General features: G+C 45.0%; 1 pseudogene; it reads right to left on the bottom strand.

Moving 5' to 3' along the window:
• Positions 1-650: 650 nt before the first annotated feature.
• LOC138097490 (AP-3 complex subunit sigma-1-like) lies at positions 651-10,517 on the bottom strand (annotated as a pseudogene).
• Positions 10,518-12,483: the final 1,966 nt, after the last annotated feature.

The raw sequence follows: 12,483 nt of genomic DNA on the forward strand, positions 1-12,483 counted from the left end.
GTTTCTAGTTACTTTGGTCCTCCTCCTGTCTAGACGGCAGATTTGTATTCACAAACGGAACGTGGCCTGGATCCTTTCCTTTCCCACTGTGTGCGCCAGCATGCCTGAGGTGCTGGCATTCTGTAGATTGTATTTTCTTTTTTTTTTTGCTTAATAAGTCCAGTTACCTTGGAGTTTATTTAAACTAAGAGAAAAAGGTCATAATGTTTTCATGCAATACATACTTCATTCTTTAAATAACAATTATTGTGACAAGTAACAGACATTATTAAGGAGTGCTGCACTTGTGACCCATACAGAACACCAGCATTTTAAGTTGTATACAATTTAAAGAAATGTCCTGAACACTTTTCGAAATACTGTAATAGCCAATACATAGAGGCATGCCTCAGGTGGCCACAGGAATGCAGTTTAGAAAATAAAGAAAAAAAAAATCACACTGGAACTACTTAATTTCTTCAAAACCACTGAGCAAGAAAAGCAACATTGAACTTCCATACTGATTTTACATTACGTCTATACAGTACCTTGACTTAAATCCAAGAGTAAAAGTTAAGACTCTCCTCCTCTATTTTTGGTAAACAACTGCATGGTAAACTTGGATGATTTTTTTCCCCTGGATTTTACCTGTGAGTGGCCTTTTTAGTTTTTTATTTAAAAGAGGGCAGGTTTGGCACTTTTATACTGATGTCACCAATGTCAATATTTCTTGGGATCTCAGGAAGATTCATATTCTTTACAGCTGATACAGCACGGGCTGGAGCTCCTGCTAAGCCAGCCTCAGACTTCTCCAGTTTATTTTATGCATCAATTTGTGTAACAATCTCATTCATGTCGGTCTCCAATACCATTCTCCCATCACTATTTCTGCAAGAGTATTGTGAACCTTGTCTCCATGGAAAGTTAAATCCAGTTCACAGACGTTTTCAAAACACTTGTCTAATGTTTCCGCAAATACTTGAATTAGATCTAAAATGCCAAGTTCACTTTCTGAAGAATCCACACAGAAGACAAAATATAATGTTGCATAATGTCTATAAATCAGTTTGTTGTCAGATCCTCTGATTAATAATCCTCCTTCTAGGAAATTGCAAACATTTCCAACTCTTTTAGATATCAAATGGAATGTCTCCCTGATGATTTGCTGTTGTGTTTCTTCACTCTGCGATTCCGAGTCAGGGTTGGGTTGGGTTTTCCCCTACCCCTACTCTGGCGCCTCTCTAGAGATGCTCTGTAGATTGTATTTTTTAAAATCTTATTTGACCATGTCCCACGGCTTGGAGGACCTTAGTTCCCTGACCACGGATTGAACCTCCCTCTTAGACAGTGAAAACATGGAGTCTTCTTAACCACTGGACCACCAAGGAAGTCTTTTGAATCTTGGTTACTGCTTCCCTGTGGTATCTGCTGTGTCTCACCAGTATTTTCCTCTCCCACAGAGCATATTAACCACAGAATTCTACAGTCTCTGCAAATCAAAAACTTGATCTGGGTGGACAGCAATGCAAGGAAGAAGGAAAGGGTATTAAGGAAAATAAAAAGACAAATGTATTCGGTTAAAAAAAGAGTGAGTAAGTGAATGATAGTCTCTCAGTCGTGTCTGACTCTTTGCAACACCATGGACTCTAGCCTTGCAGGCTCTTCTATCCATGGAATTCTCCAGGCAAGGATATTGGAGTGGGTTGCCATTTCCTTCTTCATAAAAAAGGAGCAAAGCCTTTAAAATGACTTTTTTCGTCAAGAATTACACAGAACCTAAAGAAGGAAGGACATCTCACCATCTGTGACAGCATGGATGAACCTGGAGGATGTTATGCTAAGTGAAATAAGCCAAACACGGAAAGACAAATATGCATGATCTCACTTATGGGTGGAATACGAGGAAGTTAAACTCACAGAAGCAGAGCAGAGCGGTCATCACCAGGGGCTTGGTGCAGGAGGAAACGGGGAAGGTGATGGTCAAAGGGTACCAAGTGTCTCTATTTTAACGGCTGTCACTTACTTACTCAAAATTTAGTTTTCTTGTTTAAACAATTATTTCTGAGAAACCAGTGAACAACTTTCTGTGTAGATCATTTTACACATATGTAACAAGTACCACTGGAGAAGGCAATGGCACCCCACTCCAGTACTCTTGCCTGGAAAATCCCATGGACGGAGGAGCCTGGTGGGCTGCAGTCCATGGGGTTGCTAAGAGTTGGACATGACTGAGTGACTTCACTTTCCCTTTTCACTTTCACGCATTAGAGAAGGAAATGGCAACCCACTCCAGTGTTCTTGCCTGGAAAATCCCAGGGATGGGGGAGCCTGGTGGGCTGCCACCTATGGGGTCGCACAGGGTCGGACACAACTGAAGCGACTTAGCAGCAGCAGCAACAAGTACCACTAGAGAATACATTCCTAAAAAAAGAATTTCTGGGTCCAAGGGTGTGTGCATTTGTATTTTTGATAGATAGTGCAAACAATCTTCCATAGAGATATAATCAGATTAACTTCCCACAGTGTACAGGGTGGTTCTCATGTTTAAACTTATTTTTTGTCCTTCTGATAGAGAAATCATAGTTTGTTGAACTTTTCTTTTTAGTGTGACTGAACATCTTTTCATATGTTCAAGAGACATTTTAAGACATTTATGACATTCTTGGACTTTCCTGGTGATTCAGTGGCTAAGACTCCGAGTTCCCACTGCAGGGGGCTCAGGTTTGATTCCTGAGGTTGGGTTAGTGCAGCAGAGGCCAGGACTGGGCTGCGACTGTGGTGTCCACAGATCGGCCGTCTGAGGCAGGTGATGCTAGTGAGGGAGAAGGGACTGCCTCAGCAGAGGATGGTAGAAAGGCCAGGGGAGGCCAAGATACCCTCTGTGCAGGGAGAGCTCTTTCAGGGGGGACCTAGTTCCCACAGGCCACAATAAAGAGTTCGCATGCCACAACTAAAAATCCTTCATGCTACAACAAAGATCAAAGATCCTGCTTGCCACAACTAAGGCCCGGTGCAGCCAAATAAATAATTTACAAAAAAACCTTTGTAAAAAAAATTCGCATTCTTAATGCTCCCCAGTCTTGTGAATCCTTGGCAAGATCCAGTTTGTCCATAGGTCAGCTGAGTCAGTAGCTTCCTCCTGTTGGGCTGGACCTTAGCTTTCCTTCCTCCTGATGATGTTTACTGAGCCGATGGGCCACACGTTCCCTCTTCCTGTGGCTCTGAAAGAGCTCTCCCTGCACAGAGGGTATCTTGGCCTCCCCTGGCCTTTCTACCATCCTCTGCTGAGGCAGTCCCTTCTCCCTCACTAGCATCACCTGCCTCAGACGGCCGATCTGTGGACACCACAGTCGCAGCCCAGTCCTGGCCTCTGCTGCACTGACCCAACCTTTACCTCTGACTTTCTTGGCTGCCTGTTGTCATCCAGGCCCATCTGGAGTCCATTCTTTCCTAGCCTGACTCCAGTCACCTACTCTCAATGCAACTGATGCTCTGAATAGCTCCCCGTAGTGATGACCTCTATCCCTTCTTTGAGAATATGCTGTATCTACCCAGCACTGTTGTCTTGGTCAGTCCCTGCTATAACAAAATACCATAGACCAGGTAGCTTATAAATGACCAAAGTTTATTTCTCACAATTCTAGAAGCTGGAAAAATCCAAGATCAGGTCCCAACTGATTTGGGATCTGCCAAGGGCCCATTTCCTGGTTCATAGATGGCTGTCTTTCCCTTGAGTCCTCACACGGCAGAAAGGGTAAAGGAGCTCTCTGAAGTCTCTTTGTGAGCCCATGAACTATAGTCTGCCAGGCTCCTCTGTCCACAGGATTCTCCAGGCAAGAATACTGGAGTGGGTTGCTGTTCCCGTCTCCAGGGGATCCTCCCAATCCAGGGATCAAACCCTGGTCTGCTGCATTGCAGGCAGATTCTTGACTGTCTGAGCCACCAGGACCCTTTATGAAGTCACTAATCCCAAGTATGAGGGCTCCATCCTTATTACCTATTCTCCTCCAAAGTCTTCTCCTAATACCAGCTCATTGGGGATTATGTTTCAACATGTGAATTTGGGTGGTAGACAGGGTTGGGATGGACACATATATTTAGTCTATAGCAATTGTGCTGAGTGTTAAGTGTTTTGCAGGAATTCTCTAAGTGTGTGTGTGTGTGTGTGTGTGTGTGTGTGTGTGTGTGTGTGTGTGTATGACTCAGTCCTATCTGACTCTTTGCGACCCCAGGACTGTAGCCCTCTAGGCTCCTCTGTCCATGAAATTCTCCAGGCAAGAATACTGGAATGAGCTTGCCATTCCCTTTGCCTGAAGATCTTCCTGACCCAGGCATCGAACCCACATTTCCTGCATTACAAGCGGATTCTGTACCCCTTGAGCTACCAGGGAAGCCCCCTTTAAGTCTTTACAAGAACTCTATTTTAAGGAGGAGGAAACTGAAGCTCAGAGAAGGTACATAAACTCCTCAAGGGCAACAGGTGGAGATGGAGGAAGATTGAGGAGGGCGCTGGAGGAGTGAGAACTCTGTCCCTCCTTTGCTCTAAAGTTCATGCTGTCCATTGCCCCAGGGGTGGTGCTAACCAGACCTTGACTTCTGGGGTTTGCTCATGATTGCTTTCTGGGGCTTGCCACCGTGTCTCTCCAGTTCATGTACACCTTTCTCTCTCTCAGTCTATTAAAAAATGTCTTCCTCTGCAAACTGGCCTGATCTATTTTCAGGGGGATGAGTGGGAGGGGAGAAACCACTGCACGGGCCCCTAGCACAGGGACTGTAGCCCAGAATGACTCAGGTCTTGAGGTTTACCCTTCAGACTTCCTCTTCCCAAGGCACCTACGTGCTGGGGTCGAAGGTTGAGGAGGGAGTGGAGAAGGATGGGGAAGCGTGTCCCATCGTAGAGAACCCATCACTCCATTCTGCACTCACTCCCTCTCGTGCCTGGGCTGGCGTGCCCCTCCTTCCCAGACGCCTCACTCCCTCACCGGGGATTATTCTCTCAGGAGCCTCTTTATTCTCCTTGCAATCAATCTGGCGTCTGTCAGGCAACCCAGGGCATCAGATCCATGCATAGGTACGTCGCTTATACCATGTGGTCCCCAAAGGCCTCCTCACCTCCAAAGGTTCTATCAAGTCAGGGGCTGCCCCTAAATCATTGTTTAAGGGTCTCTGAACCTTGCAGTGCAGAAGAGGCTCACTCTGTGATGAACATTCTGAAAGGCCAGCTACACATACAGATATCCTGGGCCTTAACCATGGCTCCATCAGACCCTCCCTTAACATAACCTGCCCCTTCCTCCAAGCCTTGTTCCACGGTCTTGCCTGGACAATGGACCAAACAGTCTGTTAAAGTTGAATTAACTTTTGCTTGTATTTCTGTCTTTGGTCTCTTAGTATCACTGTTTCCTTTCTTTCCTTTTTTTTTTCATTTCATTTTATTTTTATTGAACTATTGTTGATTTATAACACTGTGGTGGTTTCAGGTGTACAACTTCAGATTCTTTTCCATCGTAGGTTATTACAAGATATTGAATGTAGTTGCTTCTGCTATATGGTAGGTCCTTGTTTATCTATTTTATATATAGTAGTGTGTTTCTGTTAATCCCATAATCCTAATTTACCCCTCCTCCTTGCCTTTTCCCTTTGGTGACCATAAGTTTGTTTCCTATGTCTGTGAGTCTGTTTTTGTTTTGTAAATAAGTTGATTTGTATTTTAAGATTTCTCACGTAAGTGATACCATGTGTTGGTCTTTCTCCGCTGGATGTGGCTGACTTTGTATGTTAACCTCTAGGTCCATCCAACACAGTCTCTTAATTGTCCATCTGCTCTCAGTGCCACTGCCTTGGGCAGCTGCTACTTCACTGGCTCATTCCAAAAAGCTGGATTCAAACCCTTCTTTCCCAGTGCCCTTCTCAGACAAACACACACACACACACACACACACACACACACACACACACACACCCTTGAAAGATCCAAGATTTTTGGAGACAAAAAAGTCCTTTCCCATAGAAGCTTTATTTTGTAACTTGTGGCACCAACAGTCTGGCTGGAAATGAGGTGCTGTGGAGGAGCTGGGTCTAGCGGATGGACGCAAGGTGGGAGCAGTGACCTTGGGGGCTGGTGGGAGCAGTGACCTTGGGGGCTCGATAGCCAGCTTCTACTCTGCTCACTTGAGTTCTTCAGGGAAATCACTTTGCTCTCAGAGCCTCATGTTTTCTCATCTGTAAATGATGGGACTGGACTTGCTGGTCTCTGGACTTGCGAAAGGAGAGGGAGACTGTTGTCAGTCTTCATGAGAGCAGGTTAGCAGGGGTACCAACTTCCAGCCACAGAGGGAAGAGAACGCATCTTTTCCTTACACAGTCTAGCCCAGGCTCTCAGTCTTGGCCTTATTGACATTTTGGACCAGATAATTCTTTGCTGTAGGGGGCAGTGGTTCCTGTGTATTGTAGAATGTTTTACAGCACCCCCAACCCATATCAGTAGAATCCCCTCTCTAGCTGTGACAATCAAAAAATATTTTCGGACATTGCCAAATATCCCATAGGATCGGGTCAAGATCCCTTCCAGGTGAGAAGTACTGGTCTACCTTATGCAAGTCTTCCCTGGTTGGCTCAGGCGGTAAAGAATCTGCCTGCCATTGAAGACCCAGGTTCAATCCTTGAATCGGGAAGATCCCCTGGAGAAGGGAATGGCAATCCACTCCAGTATTCTTTCCTGGAAAATTCCATGGGCAGAGGGGCCTGGCGGTCTACAGTCCATGTGATTGCAAAAAGAGCTGGACATGACTGAGAGGCTAACACTTTCACTCTCACCCTATGCAACTTGTATAGATTTTCTTCCTAGAATAAAGTCTTTCTTCCAAGAGAGCCAGAGTGTAGACCACAAAGGGTACTACTGCCTTCCTCTGCAGGTTGTAACCCAAGGGCTGTGGACACTGATCACAGCAAGTTTAGTTGTGGTGGGCTTATTTTCATTTCTCTGTATTTGCTCTGATCTTAAGCATCTTTACACTGGCTACCTGGAAAGCAGTGGTGTCTAATGAGTGTTTGAAGCTCTGAAAGAGATGAATGTTGGCCCACAGGAAATATGTTTCCTCTAAATTCTTTTTTTAATTTTGGAGAGACAAGGAGACTGTAAACTGACTCTAAGAAGTTTATCTTAGTTGACACTCCAAAACATCTAACCATTGCTCTAGGCTGCCTGTGATAAGATAGGAGAGCCTTCACTTTGAGGGGCCTGAGTGCTGGATGGGGCTGGTCAGACAGAGCATTAGCCACAGAGCAGTAGGATTTTGAAGCTGTGTTCAACAATGGAAGCCAATGTAACCAACCCACAGACCTAGGTCACCACAGAGGGCAGACCTATGAACCAGGAGGAAATCAGTTTGTTCCTCTGGGTGAGGAGGGGGTGGGAATCACTCAACGCAGCCTAAACAGATCCAGCTCCAAAGGGTTCCAAGAAACACCACCCTCATGGGATGTAGGTAAACTGTGGGACTGGCCCCCATCCCTGCACACAGCGTGCCTGTCAAGAGATCTGAGGTCAGGCTGCCCTTCTGGGGTCAGCCTTGAGGGAGAAGGGGCTGGGAGGAGACTTCATGCCAAGGTCAAGTGCAGCCTGAGGGGTGAGTCGGGAGGCTGGTGGGGAAGATACCAGATCTGGCTGTGAAGCCCAGTCCTCTTTCCTTTGCAGTTACTGGTTCTCTAGGGGAACTTCATATATTTTCAGCAAGAGCTCACAGTACCATCCCATCTGCATTCATCTGGTTCTTCCCTTAGTAATTTCTCCTCCTTCCCCAAATTCTCACCCCAGACCTGCAGCCAGTCTGGTTTGTGATTCCCCCGGGCTGACGTTGCAGGTCAAGAGGAGATGGGGGTGGCAGTGTCTGCATATACAGATGCTAGGAGTGTTAGAAGTGGGGCGTTTCTGTAGCTTTTATTCCCTCGTTTGCCTCCCACTCAGTCTCTGTACCTCACTTGTAAGAACTACTATTATGAACTCTGGATTTTTCCTATAGCACTGCTCTCCCCACCTACCTGAACCTCTTATTTATTTATTTTTTAAAAATTTCTTTTGGCCACGCTGTGTGGTGTGTAGGACCTCAGCTCCCCTGACCAGGGATCGAACCTGTGCCCCTGAACCCATGCCCCCCTGTATTGGCAGCGAGGAGTTTTAACTGCTGGACCACCAGGGAAGTCCCCACCTCCTCGAACTTCTGATTGTCCTTTAAAGCTTAATTCAAGGCTACCTCCTCAGGAGAGACTTCCTATCACCTCAGTCCGACTTGGAGTCCCTCACGTATGCTCCTGTGACATCAGCGCTCCATCTTTGAAGTCTGGTCCTCTTTACTCTGTGTCTGTTTTCATGCTTGTCTTTCCTCACCATTTGCTGGACTCCTTAAAGACAGAAATTAAATCTTCTGTCTCTGTATGCTTTAGACATTTCAGCATTAGCTCTAATTTATTAACAAATAGTCCTACTATTTATTTGGTGGGCTATAAACAAGTATCTGTTGACCAAATCAATAATTTAGAAAGCCTATTAGAATTCCTGGGTGAAGTTTTCAAAATATACATTGCTAGATCCACCCCTGGACATACAAATCCTCCAGGTCTGGCCTGGGGTTCGTGGATCTGCCTTTTGAAAGAGCCTCATAATCATTTTGAGGTTCACTCATGGTTAAAAAGCACAGACTTCATTAGATCTATTCTACTCACTCTGAAGCTAGAGGGGGAAGGGACTTATCTAATATCATGCGGAATTGAACTAAGTACCCAAATATCCCTACCAGCAATCATGCCCTTTCTTCTACTTTCTAAAAAAAAAGAAAATAGAAATGTGTTAGGAAGAAGAGATCTGATGTGAGGCAGAAACAAAATATCGGGATGAGATGAAAGTTCTCTGGCTCTTCAACAACAATAATTACCATTAATGATAATAAACCCCATTGTGGTAGGAAGGATAGACATTACTAATGATGCAGCAGATGTTTGGGAGAAAAACTGCAGCACCACTCAGCTGGTGACAGTCAGGGGAATGATGCAGCCCCAGTCGCCCTGCTTCCCTGCTTGTGAGGCCTGTGGACCGCATTTGCCTCGATAAACATCCATACACAGAGCCATTCTTGGATTGTTGGAGGAGGGAGGGGTGCAGAGTGCCTTTAGTCCTGTGATCCTGTTCTAGAGAAGAGGAAACTGAGGCTGGGGATGGGAGCGGGGAGTGACCTCAGGAGCTGCAGCCAGTTAATGGAAAAACTAGGCCTATAATCTAGTTCCCAACTCTTTGCCAAGTATGTGTACACTGGTTATTCTTGAACAACACAGTTAAATGTTTTCAGGTTGATTCCCTCAGGAGTCCCCAAAAGTGTACACTTCAACCTGATCTTTTAACCTAGCAATTCAGATTTGATGGAGCCAGGGTCTCCACCATAAGGAATTCAACTTCCTCTTGGAGGTATTCTGCCTGTCCACTCAACTGGGCCTCCTTGGACCACTTGAGGGGAAAGTGAAAGTGAAAGTTGCTCACTTGTGTCCAACTCTTTGCGACCCCATGGACTATACAGTCCATGGAATTCTCCAGGCCAGAATACTGGAGTGGGTAGCTGTTCCCTTCTCTAGGGGATCTTCCCGATTCAGGGATCAAACCCAGGTCTCCTGCATTGCAGGAGGATTCTTTACCAGCTGAGCCACAAGGGAACCACAAAAATACCGGAGTGGGTAGCTTATCCCTTCTCCAGCCCATCTTCCCAACTCAGGAATCGAACTGGGGTCTCCTGCATTGCAGGTGGATTCTTTACCAACTGAGCTATCAGGAAAGCCCTCATTTGAGGGTATGGCCTTTGAAATTCCACAGGACTTTGTCAACAAAAGTCTGTCTAGTCAAAGCTATGGTTTTTTCAGTAGTCATGTATGGATGTGAGAGTTGGACCATAAAGAAAGCTGAGCACAGAAGAACTGATACTTTTGCACTGTGGTGTTGGAGAAGACCCTTGAGAGTTCCTTGGACTGCAAAGAGATACAACCAGTCAATCCTAAAGGAAGTCAGTCCTGAATATTCACTGGAAGGACTAATGCTGAAGCTGAAACTCCAATACTTTGGCCATCTGATGTGAAGAAATGACTCATTAAAAAAGATCCTGATGCTGGGAAAGATTGAAGAGAGGAGGAGAAGGGGATGACAGAGGATGAGATGGTTGGATGGCATCACAGACTCAATGGACATGAGTTTGAGCAGGCTCTGGGAGTTGGTGATGGACTGGGAGGCCTGGCGTGCTGCAGTTCATTGGTTCACAAAGAGCTGGACACGACTGAGCGACTGAACTGAACTGAGGCATTCTCACTTGTTTTGACCCTAGTCTTCATGTTCGGAAGTGCACGTTACCATCTGTCACCTTTAAGTCTGGAGGAACAAACTCTTTACTCCGATCACAATTACCCACACGCTTCCCAAAACTCACTTTCTCTGCTGCTTCCAATGATTTGCTCCACCTTGAGTGCTTCTTCATGTCAAAATCACTTACCAAAATCCTTTCCATCCTTAGAAACCTCACCTGTGCTCCTGTCCCCTGTGAGGCAGCCTTGTCCATTCTCTGGGGTCTTAGGGCTCTCCTCCCTTTCAGCGCTTGCAGGAGTGTGTACCGTCCACACCAATCCTTTGCTGTGTGTCAGGCTACCTTGTTTTAGGGTTGGGGACATAGTTTTCCCTGCTGGGTGACAAGCCCCTGGGACCACGGTACATGTGAGTTATTAATTCTCTGCAGAGTACGTGCTGCGGGGTAACTCAAATCAACAAACGTTTATTGAGCTCTGTGTGGTGCTACCTTGGGACTCCTTGTTATGGGGAAAATAAGTGTACTTATTGTTCAAAGCTCCTTTTATTTGGGTTTGCGCTTCCCTGTAGCCAAAAGCCGCATTAACTGATATATACACCGCGTAAGTAAATAGATGTGAGGGTGGGCACAGGGTTTTTCTACTGTCTGTTTCAGTTTGAAGGGTAAATGAAGGGGAAGGAGGGAAAAGGGGGAGTTAAGAATCAGTGTGTGTGTGTGCATGTGAAAGCACAAAGCTACAAGAAGCATAGTGTGAATGCGTACCTGCGGGAGAAGGCAGGAGAGAGGAAGACATTTATTTAGAAGCAGATGCAAATAATGAACTCCTCGTGCAGAATGACTCCAATATGGAGTGTTAAAATCTAGATATTCTTTTCAAAAATCAGCATTTCTCGAGTGCCCCGGGTTGGCTAGGGTTCGCTAATAACACTCTATTTCTTAAAACTTCAACTCACCTCATCCAAACCAGTGCTTCCTAACATGCAATTTGCTTTTACTCTCAATAGATAAGGAAAATAGTTTTTATTCTCCATTTAGGTTAGAAGCAATTCTGGCAGCAGTTCAGACACTCCTCAGGGCACCAAGAATAACCAGCAGCTTATCTTTGTGAAGGTCTTTTTGGGGACCGTTTCTCATTCTCTGGGATTTTTCTTTTCTAGCCTTCTGAATTTTTTTTCTTTTTTTCAGTTTTCATTTATTTTTCATCACATCTCTCTTCTTTGACATTCCTCCATGGTTTCCTTTTCAAGGTCTCACATTTATTCCTCCCTGGAATAAGCATCTCATGTTAATGGAGGGGGTATATTTGGGGTCCTCAGAGTAGAAGGAGAGCAGTTTGGTAAAGTAGAGTTCTTGGATGAGGGCACGGGAGTCTGGGTTTGTGTGCAGGGTTTTATCACTAACAGGCTGGGTGACCTTGGGCAAAACTGCAACTTCTTGGTATCGCCGTAGGGCCCTTAGCTCTAAAGAGAAGGATTTGACCAGTATGATCTCCAGGCATTAACTTTCTGTGCCGTTTATAAAAATACAGCTGTATTTAAGAAGTGAGTTTTGCCCTGGTACTTGGAAATATGGGTCTTTGGTGATAATTAGCGCTGGATTTAAAAGTCGTTTTGTGTTCTGCAACTTTGTGGTTACTCGAGCTTTCTAAATGAGGGCTGGGATTTGGGACCAGCATTACCCAGGTTGTCATCCATCAAACACAAGAAACTTTTCCTGATAGGAGCCTACTCTGAAAGAAACAGGGAGATAGAATAGTAACAGTCCTCGATTTGTGTGTGTGTTTTTAATTGTGGAAAGACACAAAACATAAACTATATCCTATTAACTACTGTTGAAGTGAATAGTACAGTATTGTTAGCTCTTATTGCACTTGAATTTCCAGAACTGTTTCATCTGACATGATTGTAACTCTATTCATTGTATAGCAACTCCTATGCCCTCTCTTTCCCCCAGCCTCTGGAAATCACATTCTACTCTCCGTTTCTATCAGTTTAGATACTTCTTATCCAGGGAATTCATTCAGAATTTGCTTTTCTGTGATTGCCTTATTTTGCTTAGCATACTGTCTATAAGGTTTATTGTGTTATACAATGTCACACACTTCCTTCTTTTAAAAGGCTGAGTAATATTCCTTGACTTGTATTCTAAACTAGACTTTTTCCTGAGTCTT

Source organism: Capricornis sumatraensis, chromosome 21 (assembly GCF_032405125.1).
Source record: "Capricornis sumatraensis isolate serow.1 chromosome 21, serow.2, whole genome shotgun sequence".
Classification (NCBI taxonomy): domain Eukaryota; kingdom Metazoa; phylum Chordata; class Mammalia; order Artiodactyla; family Bovidae; genus Capricornis; species Capricornis sumatraensis.